Here is a 19,484-nt window from a genome sequence, read left to right as displayed (position 1 = left end):
GGACCCGACCCAGTTTGGCTTTGTCAAGGGAAGATCATGCCTTTTGAACTTGGTCGACTTCTTCGAAACAGTCACCAAGGCCATTGATGAGGGAAAGGCAGTCCATACAGCCTACCTTGACCTTGCAAAGGCTTTCGACACAATACCCCACTCGGGTATTGTAGAAAAACTTACCAGCTTAAATGTAAACCCATATGTCACAAGATGGATTGCAAACTGGCTTAAGGACAGAACCCACAGGGTTAGAGTTGCTGGCGCTGTGTCAGACTCCAAGCCGGTCACAAGTGGTGTCCCACAGGGCTCGGTCCTTGGCCCCCTATTGTTTGGCATCTACTTCTCAGAAGTACAGGCCAACATAGGAGGACTTTGGCTGACAAAGTTTGCAGACGACTGCAAACTGGGCCATAGTGGAAAGTGCATCAGACACGGATATCCTTCAGAAGGGACTCACGGAAACAGATAGCTGGTGCCAGAGCCATGGCCTGAAGTTAAACGCCAAAAATGTATAGTCTTCGGGAAAAACAAGGTAACCCCAAGCTACCATATAGGTGGCAATCCACTAAGCACAGAAGAGGTTATCAGGGACCTGGGGACCCAGGTTGACAGTGGCCTTTCTTTTGACACTCACATTGCTAAAGTGGTTAGAAAGACCTTCTACATTGCCCACCTGATCATGAAGGGATTCACATCCAGATCTAGTGAGGTTATTGTTCCCCTGTACTCTTCACTTATCAGACCAATGATCGAGTACAATGCCCCATTCGGGATGTATCTCACCTGACATCTGCAGCAATTGGAGAGACCCCAAAAGTTCCTCACCAAAAGGATAAAGGACTCCAAAATCTGTCATATGCTGCCAGATTGAAGAAACTCCAGCTCTATTCAGTCGCATACCGTCTGCTCAGAGGTGACATGTGCCTGACATACAAGGCCATGTCCAACCCGGAATTAATGGACATGCTCCACCTCAAAAATCCAAATCCACCAAAACCACTAGAGCAAGCGACTTAAACCTTAGCACGGATATAAATAGGATGTGCTGGAGGGATAGATTTATCACTCAGAGACTCCCTATGCTGTGGAATAAAATCCCGGTCCATGTGAGGCAGAGCACCTCGCTGACTCTGTTCAAGAGAAATCTAGACCTGTGGATGGGAGATCGTAGGTTTACCCCGGGAATCATCTCTGTGTCACTGCTGGACAGAGGCACAACAAACTAATGGGCACAGTATTTTTTCATATAAGGGGTGGCGTAAGCCACAAAAATTTGGGCTAGGCTTATAAATGCCTTAGGGCAGATAGCCTAGTATAAACCTATGAACCTATGAACCTATAGCTTTTTTTAGCATGTAGATGTCAAGATTGGATGCAGTTTTCTGATCACCCAATAGAATTTTAGAAAAACTATGATCTATTTACATTTTATATGTAATTGGTCTGTGCTTTTATATTATAACTAATGACTTAGAAGTGTTTGTACACTTTTTATGGCCATTTAACTTTACATTGACCAACAGAGAAGGAACAACCTTTTTAGCATGTAAATGTCATGACTGGATGCAGTTTTCTCATCAACCAATACAGCTTTATGAAAACTATGACTCACTTACATATTATATGTGATTGGTGCATGCTTTTATATCAGAATCAATGACTTGGAAGTGCCTGTATGCTTTGTATTGGCCATTTTATACTATAGTGATCAATGAAGAAGGAATATTCCTTATAGCATGTAAATGTCATGACTGGAGGTGTTTTTTGACCAACCAATAGAGTTTTAGAAAAAACAATCCCCCAGATTCACGAATCTTCCATGTAAGACTAAATAAGTCTTACTCGGAAACTGCAGTTGAACGGTATGACGTCAGCGTGCCATGCATATTCATGAGGGCATGCTGACTCCACTCCAAGTCTAACATGGACTGTGCAGGAATGCAGGGGGCATGTCTGACTGCAGAGCAGTCCAAAGGTCCACGCCCCTGCAAGTGTCTGAATTGTGCAATGTCAACACACATGAGCGAGTCCGCTCAAATGTGTGTTGACATTGCACAATGTCAACACACATGAGCAAGTCCGCTCAAATGTCTACATACCCAACACCACACTCCCTCACATTGTAAACCCCCAGTACAGTTATAAAATGTAAAACCTTTAACTTATTTCTCATAATTCCCGATATAGCTGCCCGTATTTGCGCATGTTTGTGCGGGTGTGCCCATTGCTGAGCTACAGTTAGCAATGTCGACATCGAAGAGCATAATAAGAAATGTTTATGCAAATTAAGCCAAATAGCAATAGCGTAGTGGTAGAGCCTATGCACAAAGAGGAGGCATTCATGGTTCTAGTCCCCCCACACCCCTTTCTATTATATGTTTTAAATTAGTACATGAAATAATACCTGACATATATGAATAAACTTTTAGTAAAAAGCATAGAAATGGCCTATGTATCAGTGAACAAAATGTATACATATAGAAATATAAGAAGGAACTTGACATATAATTGCCCATAGCTAAGCAGCGTTTTACCCAGCTCAATATAGTTGCCCATAGTTAAGCAGCGCTTTACCCAGAGCAATATAGGTGCCCATAGTTAAGCAGCACTTTACCCAGCGTAATATAGGTGCCCATAGCTAAGCAGTGCTTTACCTAGTGCAATAGCTTTGCGCAGAGCTGCGCACCGTGCCAACTAGCGCACCGTCGGGCAATGTCGGGCAACGTAGAGCAAAGTTGAGCAAAGTCACCTAAACACAGCCACACCCCCTAGCCTGTCTGGACAGTAGTAAAATAAAAAGCAATGACAAGGCTCGAACCCGGGACACTGTGCACCATAGTCAAAGTACTGAAACACCACGCCATGACAGCTTTGCAGAAATGTGCACTGTTAACATACATATACTTATGAATGGAAGTTTAACCATTGCTAAGCAGGTTTGCTGTTAGCCGAGAATTTTATGAAACGGCCAATCACAAATAAGTGCGGGAAATGGGGCATATTTAAGCCTCATAGGCGGGAATACTCGCCATAACTGATTGTGGTTCCCATTTGCAGTCAGAATGGCAGGAAATGGAGAGGGTAATCGCTTTAGAGCGCAAAGGTGGGGCATTGAGGAGTCAAAATACACGGTTTGGCTTCTTGTCCATTATCATGAGTGTAGACTCCTGCAGGGCCAGTTTCAAGGTACAGAGTTTAAAGCGGAGGCTTGGAACAGGTTAGCTCATGATCTCACCAGTGCCACAGGCATCCCAAGGACTGGTGAGCAGGTCCATCACCACCATTCAGACCTGAAGAGACAGAAGCAGGACCAACTGACCCGATGGATCCAAGAGGCCCGTCAAATGGAAAATGCCCCACTACTGAGTAGGTAGCCATGGAATGAAGTATGTAAAGAATGCTCTTGTAGTCTATATTACGGATAGGTATGTCTCAATATCCCTTCATTTCCATTACAGCTGCAGGTGTCCATGCCGCAAATCAGCAAGCCTATGCAGATAGGCTGCTAAGGCTGTGCCACCAGGCAGGTTAGTAATTCTTCTGCATGTATTATTATATAGAAGAAGTGAGAGAGCCTGAAAAAGAGTGTTGTAACCCATCAATAAAGGTCTAATAAGCCGTGAATAAAGTCTCTGCATGTATTGTAATATAAATTAAGTGAGAGAGTGTGAAAAAGTGTTGGAACCCATTAATAAAGGTATAATAGGTTTGGAATAAAAGTATTCTGCATGCACCAAAATATGAAATGAATGAGAGAGCCACTACAAAAGTGTGTAATGTAATTAATAAAGTAGAATGCCTGGACTGTGTCTGTGTCACTTTCTTTGATGTGTTGTAATACCCTTGCATTATGGAGATAGTACAGTTGTATTAAATGCTGTCAATCCACAATTGGGTAGGTCCATATAAAGTGGATGAAGGGAATGCCAGTAGCCCTTAAGCATATATACAGTCCTCAACTGTTGGTTCATGGCTAGTATGTACAGGTTAATCTGGCACATGAGTAGCTTGTGAATGTGATCCCCAGAAATGTCAATGTGCTGCTAGAAATGTAGGGGTCTGTTTAAATGTAGCTGATAATGTCACCTGAAGACAGCCAGATATGTAGATATATGAATATAAATGAAATATATAAATATGTAGCAGTAACATCTGCATCTGGAACAGTTTGCATGTCAAATACAGGTCAGGTATATAAACAACTATCAAAACCCATTCCACAATTTCATGGACACTGCCTAGTGTAATAATAATACATGTAGGGGATATATACCTGCTGTCAGTAGGAATGTAGAGTACAGTTATAAGTATATACAAGTTGTTAATGGATTTTTTTAACCCTACTTTATGGTCATAAATAATGCCATTCCACAACTTAATGGGTATGTGTAATCTCAAAAACTTTGTTGGGGCATATGTCCTGTTGGTTTATAAATATCTGCATTTACTTTGATGCATGTGCCCTGTTCACATACCAAAACCTTGGTGGCCTGTTGCCACCAATCAATCCTGCATGCTGTTGGAATGTTCATTGGTGTTCTAAATATGCATGTGTTATGCTTGCTGTTCAACTGCTGGAATACCTGTGTGTTGGGTTAATGGGAATACTACTGCATGCTGTCACAACTAATTTGGAATGCTGTTGTCTGTTACTAACCCATATTATCATTAAATCCTGCTAAACATAGAACATATGGGAAGTCTGGTCCCAGCGGACCCTCCTCTCCCACCTCAGCTGGCAATGGCAGCTGGCACCAGCATGTCCAGTGCCCAGCCCGGGACCTCCTCCTCCGGTGGCCCTGTGCCACCTTCGGGTGGAATCTCTGCAGGGGATGGGGCTTGTCTCCCACCTGCAAGCGTGGCTGGAGGAGGGCCACCCATCACCCTCCGAATGGTCCGGGCTGTGGTGCGTAGGGAGATCGAGCGTATAGTCGCTGATCCTCTATGCCAGCTCAAGGCAAGAGTGGCGCGACTCACGGGTGAGCCTGCCCCTCCTACGCAGCCCCCAGCACAGCCACCCTCGGGTCTGTGAAGGTGCAGTGGTGACTGCCCATGGGTGGGGATCTCAGTTCCACTGTTACCATCTCTGGACTCATGGGCTTGCGATTTCCAAACATCCTTCCCCATCAGTTGTGTTCACCCACCCCATGTGTCATATTCCGCCCCTGTATGCATCTTGTTTGTCTTGTCTGTTTACCTCCCCAACCTCCCTCCCACAACATACCTACTTCCCCTACCTCACATTCCACTTTCACCTGAAAAAAAAAAAAAAAAAAAAAAAAAAAAAAGGGCAAGCTGTTCCCACAAAAAAAATGACACCCCATACATAGCTGCCCATTTCACACACATGTCCGCTGGACATGTAAACTGATAATTATAATTGGCAGTACAACTTACACTGTTGTCCTCACCCCTCTCTCAGGGGTGGAAGGCTTCAAATTTCACTCCAAATTTCTGCAATGTGCACAGCTGTTGCTGGTAAAGAAATGGGCAGCTATGGACCTTCCCTACACCCGTCCTGCACATCCCTAGCTGGTTTCCCTACTGTCTTTCCCTCTTTGTGCCCCCTTTTTCACCACTTTCCTATCTCCCCATTTTCTTTTCTTTCAAAGAAATTAGCGCGGGGGTTAGCGGGAGTAAGCACTTTTAAGTAGTAGTTAGTGGGGGTGCGCTTGTAAGCATAGATAAGCGTTGCACAAACCCGCGCAAACCCGCTTACAACTGTTTAAAAGTGCCTTAGTCACTCTGTATGTCAGTGGCCTTGTTCTGCTCAACAGCAAAATAAAACACATCTGTCAGTCTCGAACCCCAGACCTTGGACACACTAGACTGCATAAAGTACCACTGAGCCACAGCAGATATACAATAACTTGGTGCTGAAATAAATATATCATGCAATACAATGAGTGAATGTAAAGGAAAACTAGGAAGGCCATAACATAAAGCTTGTTCTGTGGATCTTTACCAGCAATTGTTGTGGAATTGCATTACATGACTGTGATGAGAGAAGCAGCCATTCTAGCAGCAAATAATGTTACAGAAGCACTTTACAACCCCCACACAGTATCATAGCAGGACAAACACTGGCATATCTGATTAGGGCAGAGGCCATACTTCCCAACTGTGACTACTTTTCAGGGATGTCCCTGATTGTGAAACATATATTAGCTGTGTCCGTCTGAATCCCTCTGAAAAGTACTGACGTTAGGCAGAAAGATGGGGTATTACACAATGAATAATGACAATAATAACAGTAGACACCGCTTGTACTTCATAAAAGGTGTACTAATCCATATGCACTGCTTCACGCAAGTCTACACTTACTGTCTCCATTATTTGGAAGGTGTACCTCACTTTCAACTACCTATCCCTGACTCCATGCAAGTATGTATCTGAGTGTTTCATAGGCCTGGCAGAGGCACAAAGACACAGGCATATCAGCTTTACTGCTGTTACACACTCTGCAAATAGCTTTGGGAGGACTTCCGCAAGGATACCCTTCTGTAGGAGTACAACACAGAAATACCAAAGGATGTAGCCATGTACTGGTAGCAACTGACTGTAACAATGCCATTGTACCAGTGCTGTAAACACCTGTGGGTTGCACAGACAAAGAATAACAGGCTAACATCTGGCTACCATCTGGATCGGTTCACAGTTGGGAACTATGCAGACAGACCACCTGCCTTGGTAAACTAACAGGTACACACCAACCCTTTAAGTCCAGTAAGATAACATTCACACAATAATACATAATGCTCTCTGTATGTCTGCATCCCCCCCCCCAAATTTAGAATATACTTGTGTGTTCAGGGTCTACCAAGGATGTAGGTAGGCATACTCAGTACTGGAATTGTCCAGTTTTCTTGAGAATCCTGTGCTAATGTCAACAATAAAAAGCACAAACCCTGTAGAAGTGAGTACATTAATATTCACAGTATAACAGTTGACAAAAAGTTCATGTGCCAAAAGAATACATTGCAATAACTACTTCTGTATGGCAGTTATTCATATAAGCAGAAAAGAAACTACATACTCACATATATCTTGTGCACGCATTTGTAGGGGTGAGTTAAACTCTACACTGATATCTCTGTACTGGAAGTGGCAACAGTCAGGTCTGAGTACAACATGTACATCACTGGCTACAAACCTAGCTTCAGATATAAGAAGTATACCAACCTTCTGAATGGAACAACAGTGTCCACAGCAAACAAGCATGGGCCCACTCTGGAAATCTGAAAGGGCTATGCCTACATAACTTAACAATTTATAGCAGCGGGTTGCTATGACAGTGTGTACTGCAATTACCACACAGCAGGCTGTATGCATTTACCAAATGCTGGGCACCAATTGGTGCAGAGGGCATCACATGCACATGCGCAGATACCTATAAAAGCAGACTGTACTAGCTATTCCCACATGCAATCATTACATTGCATGACTTGGAGAGTTGCTAGATCCAGGAGAGGACAAAAAAAAATACTTAAAAAAAAATTAAGTAAAACAATAAAGTTACTTAATTACGAACCTAAAATATTAATTAAGTAAAAAAAAACTTAATTAATAACCAAAAAAAAAGATAAGTAAAAACAAACATTAACTAACCAATACCAAAAAAGACAGTAAACAAAGAAAATAACTGTCATAACATACACAGACGGACCTGCAACTGACAAACAGGTATGTAACAGATATGTAGTTACCGGCAAGTAGTAGATGTTTATGAAGAGTACTGTACATACTTCGAAACATGCATATGTGGCAGCAGTTGGTATGTATGCACTGATGCCATGCATAACTACTGCCATGAACAAATTAGTGTGTAGCTGTGTGCACTGGGACATAACTCTGACAAATGTAGCTCAGCATTAAATGCCAGACATCTGATCATGTTATCTATGTTCTGTACAGTACTTTGTATAATGGCAGTTTGGGGGAGTAGTGCAAACAGCTATATAAACTTGGATGTGACAGAGTAAGACCTGCATGATAGTCATATAATGTGTAGCTTAGCATTGTCGACTGCTGTACCAGGCTAGTATAGTAAGGTAGCATTTGCAGCTATATATACTTCCTGTAATATTACTGTGTGCACACATGTGCCAACTGTTCATGTTGTAGCAAGGCCCAACAGCTCATCCGTGAGGTGTACGGGCTTACAACAGTGTGGACCATGTGTGTGTATGGCACACACATATGGAGAGATATTTATGCGTCATATATATTAGCATCTGTACATGTGCATAGAGCAAGGGACATACTGCAACTGTTTGTGAAGGGTGGACATATATATGTTGGTGAAGGTTGTTATGTGCATATTGTTATGTAGGTTGTAGTGTGTGGCAAACAAGACAGCATACAGTGCTGGTATATGACATGTGGTGTTTAAATGCTGTGGGTATGATTTGTTAAGTTTTCAGTCTTCCAGATAGGGAGTCCTGCAAAAGATACATGGGCTGTGAATACCTTCAATGCGTGCTGCACAAGACTATGCAATATTATTACATAACTGCATCCCTCTCAACCTTTGCATAATTGATATTCCCACCATGAAAGGTGGACTGTATATGTGCCTATATGTAAATCTATATGTACACCAATGTATGTTTATATGTACGCTCAAGCTCAATGTTGTACATGTATTGCCATCCCTTTTGTTAGAAACCCTGTACCCATGAACTACCACATAGGTGGTAGTCTACTCCACACCGAAAGTGTAATAAGTGACCACGGAACACAGGTGGACAATAATGTCCCTTTTGATAAGCACAGTGCCACACTAGTCATTTAAACTGTGTACAGTCCACATGTCATCAGAAAAGGTGTGTCATCCATGGAAAAAGAGGTCAGTGTTCCACTCTACTCATCAGTCATAAAACCCATCATAGAGTACAATGGCCCCTGTGGTATGTACCTCAGAAGACATCTACAGCAACTGTAGACGCCAGGCACATACCTCACAAAGAGTATTACCAGACTCAAACAGATGCCCTATGCAGACTGTCTTACAAAACCACAGCTACACTGTGTTGCATACCGCCTACCCAGAGGCAACCTCTGCCTAACATACAAAGCTATGCCAAACCCACAGGTGTTGGACATGCTCCATGTAAACAGATCAAAATCCCTACAAGCTACACACTGTACTGATCTAAACCTTGTAACGTCAAAAAGCAGAACATGCTGGAGTGGTACATTCTCATCTCAGACACATACCATACTCTGGAACTAACTACCTATCAATAGCAAAGAAAGGTCCTCATTAGCAGTCATCATGAATAATCATGATGAATGGATATGAGATAGGAAATACAACCCGGGAATCACCTCTGTGGCTCTGCACATGAACCTAAATGACATGGGTGTTGAAGGGCAGGGTACCGTATGGCTAGGCTTCTATAGGCCCTACGACTAATAGCCCATTAGCTACCTAGGACCCGATACACACACGCATGTACATGTTGCATTAATTGCTATGTGAGGTTGACAGAGTGTGATGGTGAATGTGTAGGTGAATGTGTCAACGTTGTGTATATGTGTGATAGCCTAATGGGAAACTGTTCATATCATGGTATGTAGTGTTCTATCTATGATCCCCTCAGAAGATATGTATGCCATTGCTAGGCAGGAAAAGCAGTATGGCATACGGTGTGACATAGTCCCATGGTGTTGACTGGAGTGTGCCATTGTAGGCTAAAGCAGTACATGTATGCTTTTTGATTGTTAACACTAGTAGGCCTAAACAGCACAGTATGGTGTATATCCACATTGCTTGGAAACACTGTTTTGTTTGTTACCTGTACTCCTCATACATTACATATCTCAGGCATAAGGTTTTGTAAGTGCTGACACACAGTACTGTATGATACACAGGTAAAGCTCATCAGGGTTGCCATACCTTTGTGTCTTGTAGGTATGTCTGATGTGTGTGTGGGTATGCCTGTAACATGGCCTTGGTCGTATGTGTGTTACAGGATATAAGTGCATCTCTAGCAACATGTATAGTGTAGTACAGCAGTATGCCACCTATATTGATGAATGTGCACATATGTTACTTAGGGGTTTGTTATCAATCAAGTAGTGTAGTGTACTGGTAGTACTGTAACCGTACTTCACAATCATTTCAATGGATGACATATTTCTGTATGCATTAGCTTCATATATACCTCCTGTGGCTAGGTGGTGCATTTTGTCACATACAGTGTGCCATGTACTGTTGTGTAGTCTTACATACTTGTTTCTCTTTGTTGCTGTGCAGAACATGGTTTAATATATAGAGCGTGGCAGGCACTGTCAGGCAGTTGTGGGCTGATATGTGGTATTAAAAGTGTGTATCTACTGACAGCCAATAGGTTGTTATATATGGCATTTCATTGATATCTGTACTGTAGAATGTTAAGTGTGCCACATGACTTGCTGACAATTATTGTTTTCTTGTCTTCCAAGGACATGTCTCACCACCGCAACCCTGCGTACTCCCCTGAAGAGGAGGAAATCATTATATTCACCCTAGTACAACATCACGCCCTGCTGTTCTCCAGAACCAGCCAGGACCAGCATGAGCACACTGCACTGTGGCAAGATGTTGTCCGTCGGATTAATGACGTAGGCATGCATAACTAGACTTATGAGCAGGTACGTCATTACTGCAGTGATTTAATTAGACATGTCCGGCAGCATGCCTCTGATGTCCGCAGACAACAGCTTGCCACAGGTGATGGTGCAGCATCACATCCGGCCCTCACCAGAGTGGAAGAGCTGCTCCTCAGCGTGGTGGCTCCTGGCCAACCACTACAACAGACATGTCATCATGGAGGTCGGAGTCACCCAGCAAGTTGACTCGGAGTGTGAAGGTGACATGGCATATCTGTAGACTACTGTTAGCTCGATTGTTAGAACATGCATATGTCAGATGTGTACTGTGTATTTAGAAGATGTGGAGCCTGGTGTTGGGCAATACTGATAATCTGGAACATAATCTGTATGCCTGTGACTGTCAACCATTGTACTACTGTACAATTGCAAACTCACAGCAGCAATGCCATAGTTGTTGACACTGACAAACTGTCTCAAATACTTGTAGGTCCCTCTGGTGTGACAGCAAGACAGAAGACCTATGCTGGTGAGTGTTCTACATTTGATGTAGCAAATAACATGTGCATGTCATAGGTGAGTTGTAGGCCATATATACATGTACAACACCTACATATAATGCATGCTCTGCATGTTTTCTCTGGGACTATGCACATCCCAGTAACATGAGTAGCTGCCTCAAACACATGCAATACACAGAGCATCCCAAACAATTGTGGTACACTGTAGTGGACATTGTATAGGCAGAGTCAATACACATGCACACAACATACACCACTTTGTCATACGCAGTACGTGTTAATATGATACACATGGCTTATTTAGACACCTGCTATAAGGTCAGACTCCAGTATCCTAAATGTCATCCACACAGCACACATACTATACCTGAGGGGTAGAGGCCTATCATAGGGCGGTGCGACACTCTTCAACACACAACACATTCATGTTAGGCAATGCTCCCTATTGAACACCTTACATACATATGTAACAACTGCCTGTGAAATGGTTAATGTAGCCACAGTGCTGCAGTTCAGGTAAAGCAAGATAGTTGCCAGTGTGGCACACATTAGTGGCCTTGAGTGACCACATGATGCTGCCTGATGATGGCTCATGGTACTACACTACATCCAGTTACAGTAACTACAGTACCACACATACCATTCATTGCTATACACCTGACAGTTGTGTGCATCCAGCCATGGTATGTATACCTGTGAGTGATGGTGCACAGGACATTGAAAAGCACGTAATACTTGCACAGCAATGTTGTGTCCATCTACACATTGTGTTCCAGGGTGAGACCAATCATTGAACAACACACATGCATCAAAGACATGTATACTGTTATTAACAAGGACTCTCTACACTCACACTGCATGCTGTTGAGCAACACACATCCTGCATGCTGACACGTGTGATATGACTCTTTGGCTTGTGATACTGCACTCCACCATCAACCACTAATGAGTATGTTCTGGATTGCTGTTGTGTGTGTGTGTGTGTGTGTGTGTGTGTGTGTGTGTGTGTGTGTGTGTGTGTCTACTTTAATGAGTAGTGTATTTGTGTTCATGTGTTCATGTGTGCATGTGTTCATGTGTTCATGTGGTCATGTGTTCATGTGTGCATGTGTGCATGTGTTCATGTGTTTGTGTGTGCATGTGTTCATGTGTTTGTGTGTGCATGTGTGCATGTGTTCATGTGCGCATGTATGCATGTGTTCATGTGTGCATATGTGCATGTGTTCATGTGTGCATGTGTGCATGTGTTCATGTGTTCATGTGTTCATGTGTTCATGTACATGTGTGCATGTATTCATGTGTTCATGTGTTCATGTGTGCTAACATCATGTACAGATTGTAAAGTGTGTTTCCTGTCTTCCTCTCACAGGTGCTGAGGTTGTGTTGGTTGAGTGCAGCAGGGAACCTGAAGACATTGCCACAAATAGTGGAAATGATGATGCATGTGTTGTGGCACAGGCAGGTTTGACAGAGTCTGTTGTTGGTCCGCCAATCGACAGTACACAGCTTTCCACCCCATCTATGCGCACATTCATACTGCCAATACATCCCTCATCACCAATGGCCTTAGCTGAGGGACAGCATACAGTAGGCATTGACCAGGATAGTGTGGTATCTATGGCACATGCATCCCCTCACAGCAGCCATACCCAAATTCCTGGAATGGTACCACATAGGCAGATGTCCAGGGGTTCTCTTGGGAGCACCGCTGGTCATAATGCCCCTGGCAGACGTGCCCCCACAGGTCTTACAACCTCAGGTATGTTCCGGGCTGTAATACAGGCACAGGCACATATGGAACGGTACACCAGATAGGGACTAAGGGCACAGAGGGCCCATAGCACTGCTATCAATGACAGTATCCATGACCTTGCCGGTGCCATCTGTAATTACACCGAGGTCGTTGATAGACATTGGGGGGAGACATTAGATGTCCTCTGCAATGTCATGTCCATGTGCCAGGACAGTGCAGGATAGCTGAGATGTTGACGTGGACGTATGCCAGCAATATCATCGGCTGGCAGTCATCGCAGATGACACACAAGTCACAGCCGCTCCAGTAGTGGCAGTACCAGCCCCAGCAATGTTGGGGAAGGGCTGTCAATTGACCGTCATAGAAGACCACATGCACGTGGCTCTGGCCAGTCCCAGCAGGGACATGGGTCCAGTCGACATCCCTCTGCCTCTAATGATAGTACCCAGTCTGGCTTAGTACCCGATACTGTCCGTGGCACCCCTGCCAGGCACAGGTACTGTGGCCATGGCCAGAGATGGTGATCTGTACAGCCTGGCAGGTACAGTCTGTGGCTGTCCCACAACCTCCCATATATGGCAGCCACATGGTGGAACTGTGTGCATGCAGACACACACACATAAACCAAACACCTAGGGCTAACACATACACATCACATCAACATTGACCCATGCTGTACTGTTGTCCCTCACACACACACACACACACACACACACACACACACACACACACACACACACACATACATGTCGATTGGATGGGTCAATGACGGGCTCTGGCAAACCAACAATACACCCTGTGCATATGATGATACTGTGCCACCTCCTGTCATCTATCACATTGATGCAGGAACAGGCTAACATGGTGCTGATGCACAGGGTGACTTTATAGCAGTGTATCAATGTTAGCATGTTGTCAACAGTAGAGTGTAATGATATCCTTGTAGGTATATCTGAGCAGGCATGATGCATTAAAGCTATGATTATCAATGTAGTATTGTTTACACCAGTGTTAATTACAAAAATGTATTGTCCGCCCATGTGCCACTTGGCTGATGTGTGTAGTTTTGCCAGCATGTGTTGGTGAGTGGACAGTACGTGTGTGATGTGTGCAGTACAGATTTGCAGGTGTACATTTCTGAACATGGTGGAGGTGCACTGTCTGCATGTACGTGCATAGTGGACACATGGGAAGGGTGACATGCCCTGTATTACACAGTGTTAACACTTCATAGCTTCTATTGGTGGCCAGTATGCATTTTACTACACATATGCTTTAACTTGGGTACACATGTGTGTATGACATGGTTTGACACTATGCTGTGGGGGATACTGTTACTATCTGTCATTGGTTTGCATTCTGGTAGTATACACAACCTCAACAGCCTGACTATAACCAATCGTTAGATGATGTCTTGACAACTGACACACAGATGTAGGAAACTCAGTAGCATTTGGATCCTTCCGGTACTATACTATACCAGTAACCAGTGGAATTGACCGCCACCCATTCCTGGGACCACTCCTGTTTGGCATATAGCCCTCTTAGGTACAAGCAAACACACTAGGGATATGTCCTTCCACATCTGGAAATGCATACAGTGGCCTGCAATGCATTCTCCGGATGTGACACTTATCCTCCTCAAGGGTATCATACAGACAGATACCTGTTGTCCAACCCATGCTGTAAAGCTATAAGCCAGTTATAGCATAGTCATCCACATTTACTAAACATAGTATCCTGGCAGTACCACATAGGTAGTAGCCCCCAACATGTAGAACGTGTACCAATGTGTACATACAGCCAAGTGTTATGTCATCTGTCCTTTGGTATTCACATTTCCAAAGGTATTCTGATGTCCCTCAATGTACCACATAAGCAATAAGGGGTCTGTGTGCATATCCACAAAGTTGTTGTACACCTATAATGACTGTCCATTATTGACAGAGACTTTGTTCTGTTTGAACATGTCTGACATATACCCCAGGCATGAACCCTCACTCACACTATTCTATAGAAACTGTCATGGGTGTGTGTGACACAGATGACTTAGGCCACAGATCACTACAGTGGCTGGCCTTGTCACAAACATACATATGTGACCTAAGGTCTGAGAAGCAGCAGCACAATCTGTCAAAGGTAACAGATGTATTCATGTAGACAGCAGGCTTCACACCTATGAACTAATTGAAGTCACTTGTACATATCTGTATATGCCACACAGATACCTGAAGTGTGCAATGCACATACTGTTGTTATACTGATATGTCATACAGTAGTAAAAGCAAAACCCACAACACATTAACCAACAGTGTCTCACACACACACACACTCAGCAATTGCAGGATTCAAACCCCTACCTAACTATGTTATGATACTAGAGAGACACGCATTAACACGACATGCTATATGCTTTAATGGGGGTTTTCATTTCCACTGCTATATTTGTAGGATGCTGACATCATGGGACTTGCCAAAGATGACTATACCACTTTTCAGTTATTTTCCTGGTCTCCAAAAAGGGCACTCCTCTCAAAGGAAATCACACACCAACATACACCCCTCCCCCACTCCCCCCCACACACACACACTCAGCAATTGCAGGATTCAAATCCCTACCTAATTATGTTATGATACTAGTGAAGTACGCATTAACATGATGCGCTATATACTTTACTGGGGGGTTTTATTTCCACTGCTATATTTGTAGGATGCTGACATCATCAGACTTACCAAAGATGAATATACCACTTTTCAGGTATTTTCATAGTCTCCAAAAAGGGCACTCTTCTCAAAGGAAATCACACACAAACACACTTATGCAGCAATGGCAGGATCCAAAATCCTACTTAACTATGTTACAATACTAGAAAAGTACGCATTAACACGACGTGCTATATGCTTTACTGGGGGGGGGGGTAATTTCCACTGCTATATTTGTAGGATGCTGACATCATCAGACTTGCCAATTATGACTATACCACTTTTCAGGTATTTTCATAGTCTCCAAAAAGAGCACTCCTCTCAAAGGAAATCATACACCAACATACACACACACTCAGCAATTGCAGGATTCAAACCCCTACCTAACTATGTTACAATACCAGAGAAGTACGCATTAACACAACGCACTATATGCTTTACTGGGGGTTTTCATTTCCACTGCTATATTTGTAGGATGCTGACATCATCAGACTAGACATGGTAATGTGTGTGCACTTTGTCTTATGCAATCCCAGGACTGAGCCATGGGGGACAGCAGGTGTTACCAGCTTGAACAGGACTCCACAATTCTTACCTTGTGTGATGTATCTGTGTTCCATTTGGCAATCCATCAGATGACAATACATATTTATGCACAGGTTGTTGATTTTGTGGATAAGACATGTGTCTAGGATGTTGGAAAAGGGCTATTTAAGGTCTATGTGGGATGTGTGTAGCTCATTTCATTGATGTATGCCCTGGGTGACTGCCTTGTAAACAGTCTAGCAGGTTTGGGAACCATGATCTGCCCATGACCAAACCAAGGTTGGTAGTGTTGTGTGTTAGTGGGCTTCTAATAGCTCTGTTTATGACTTCAATCATGATGGACTCCATGGCCTTGCGGATCTGACTTCATAGGCTTATAACACTATAGTTCCCATGGTCTGTTGTGCACCAACACTTGTGGAGTGTGCCAGATGTTGCTGTAACCCATTCAACAGTTTCATATCCTGTAGAGAGGGTGAGGCTCAACAGACTGTTCAGGTGCAGGGTCTGTTTGTTCTGCAGTTCACTTATGACACATATGGGGAAACAATGTAATTCCATTGATGCCGTGTTTTCAGCTTTAGAAGGAGCTGTTTACCCATTCTACATGTGATATATATGTGTATGATGTTAGGGCCTTTTGTCAGTGGGAGGTGGGTATGTATGTATGGGCCTGTCTGACAGGATGTTGTCATTGTCAGTCATTTACAGTTGGCACTGACTCAGGACATATATGAGTGTACATTGCTATTTATGACATAGCTGAAAAGAAGCGTCGTGGTTCTGTATGGACTCCTTCCCAGATTCTTTTTCCATAACCTGGATTGGATAATGTTTGGAGTGCACATTGTTTATTGATGATACTGATTGCAGTTTTTTTTATCTTCTATGCTTTTCCACTTTCTGTGAACAACTTAAGTATCTGCAGTACATATTTGATTATGACAGAGTTCCAATATATTATATATGTGTCTGTTTTCATAGAACTGTGTGCACAGGGCAGGATTGGTAAATAGTGAGAGGTTCCTGGGTTAAGACATGCAACTGGCAGATATGTGTGGCCCACTGCTGTACTCAGTGTGTGAGCATGCTCAGTGTGACCTTTCAGTATGTTGCTGTTTGAAGTCCACTACATTTGTTGTTGTGTGTGAGCATCCCAATATTTACATTTATACTATATGTGTGTTGAAAATCATGTTGTATTTTTACTGCAGGGATCACCTTTGTGTCATAAATCTACAAGGATTATGCTGTGCCTGCAGGGTTCCCATGAGACACTTTGCATAGACTTATCAACATTTCTTCATACAGTCTGACCAGTGAAATACTGTCATGGTTTAGTGATTCACTACTGTGACTGTAGTGCACAGTATCCTGGGTTCGAAGACTGTCACTGCTTTTTATTTTCATACTGGGCAGACCAGACTGCTTAAAGACCAGTACAGCAAATATGAGCATGTTTACCTGGTTTTGCTCAACTATGCCCAACTTTGGCCAGACTTGCCCAACATTGCTCAACGTTAACGAACACTGCTGAATGTTGCCCAATATTGCTCAACAGTGCCCAGAGTTGTGCTAGTTAGTGCGTGCAATTTTGTTTACATATACTAAATAGTGGTAAAGGCTGTTTAGCACTGCTTTATATTGCTTAAAACATGGCAATCATGCCTCAGGTGGTGCCACAGGGCTGCCTATTTCGGATGCACATAGTACACTCCCTGTACATGTTTGAAAACAGGTAGTGTCAAGTTAGGCATCCCTTTTACTGTATGTGCGAGTCAGAGAGAGGTATAATTTCCGGGGTTCCTACTGAGCCAGTGTATGTGCTATGCATTGACCCTTTGCCAAGGCCAAGTCATACTGGGCACGCCTCCTTCTGCCTACTGGGGAAGGCTCAGGTTGTTCCTCCTCCAAGTCACATTCTGCCTGTGATGGCCTTGGCAATGGTGGGGAGCTGTTTGGCCCAGGCCTATGCTGCTCCTGCTGCAGCTGTTTTTGCAGGATCATATTATGTAGCATAGCACATACCATGACAATTTGGGTACATGTAGTTGGCGAGTACTGCAAGGCTCCACCAGATGTGTCCAGGCACCGGAACCGTGACTTGAGCAGCCCAAACACACGATCGATTACATTTCGTGTTTTTGCGTGTGCCTCATTATGGTGTTCCTGTTCAGGTGTGTGTGCATTTCTGATGGGTGTCATCAGCCACGGCTCCAGTGTGTATCCAGCATCCCCCACTAGGTGACCATGAGGGATGTCCCCATTGGCAAATGTCTGGTACAGCTGCATCAGATGCCAGATATGGGAATCATGGTAGCTTCCAGGGCAGCCAGCACACACATTCAGTATTATGCTCTAGGCATCACACACAACCTGGCAGTTGATGGAGGGGAAGCCCTTGCGGTTGTAGTAGGCCCTACCCCGCTCACCGGCTGGTGCTTTGATGCATATGTGCGTGCAGTCTATTGCACCCACTACCTCAGGGTATTCCGCTATTTGCTGGAAAAGATGCATATTGCTGGTCAATACTTCACGGGAATTGGGGAAATATATATGATCACCAACATGTGCTGACATGGCATTCAGGAACTGGTGCAGTACCCGGGATGCTGATGCCTGTGAAATCCCCATCATATCACCAGTTGGTCTCTGGAAGGTACCTGTTGCTAGCATTCTTAGGCCAACACATACCTTGGTTTCCACTGGAATAGGTTCCCCTCTGTTGGTTCTGTGTGTGAGGCGTGGCCTGCACAGCTCAACAATTTGCTGCATGAGGTCTCTGTCCACTCTATAGCGCTCCACTATCTCCAGTTCATGTAGCCCTTGGTAGGTTACCCTGGGCCCGCACACTCTTCTCCGTCTCCTCACTGTGGGTTTCTCAGCAGCATTTGCATTGTCACCACCCTCAGCATGTTGCATATGTCACCTTATAATAGCAATGGCAGCCCCTAACATTTTTTTGTCTCAGTAGAGCTTTTTAAGTTTTCACTTCTCTTAGTATACTGCAGTGTTGCAGCGTCTCTGAGAAAAACATGGTGGAATGTTGTTTGCAGAGTTTTAAGTGCTGGGCTGGGCTGGGCTACTGTACTGCCTGTGTAATTGCCTGATTCTGATTCTTTTCACCTGCTAGCTCTGCTAGTTCTCCTTAATTAACTTCTTACTATTTGTTTTCCTTCCTTTTCCCTTTTCTGTTACCACAGGGGGCAGCGCCGCACAAACAAGCGCACACGAGTGCCGCTCACACGCGCGCACACATGCTTACACGAGCTTACATGGGTTTCCACAACCTAACAACCTAACACTTGCTTATTCAAGCTTACCCGCACGCACACAGGCGCACACGCTCACACACGCACAAACACGTTGTA

General features: G+C 43.9%; 1 protein-coding gene across 1 annotated transcript in view; it reads right to left on the bottom strand.

The window, feature by feature from the left end:
• Positions 1-19,484, bottom strand: part of TNFSF13B (TNF superfamily member 13b) — an 832,311-nt gene that overhangs the window by 630,737 nt on the left and 182,090 nt on the right. The window lies entirely within an intron of this gene.

Source organism: Protopterus annectens, chromosome 5.part0 (assembly GCF_019279795.1).
Source record: "Protopterus annectens isolate FY-2018-M chromosome 5.part0, PAN1.0, whole genome shotgun sequence".
Taxonomy (NCBI): domain Eukaryota; kingdom Metazoa; phylum Chordata; order Ceratodontiformes; family Protopteridae; genus Protopterus; species Protopterus annectens.
This window is presented reverse-complemented; position numbering and strand designations above follow the sequence as displayed.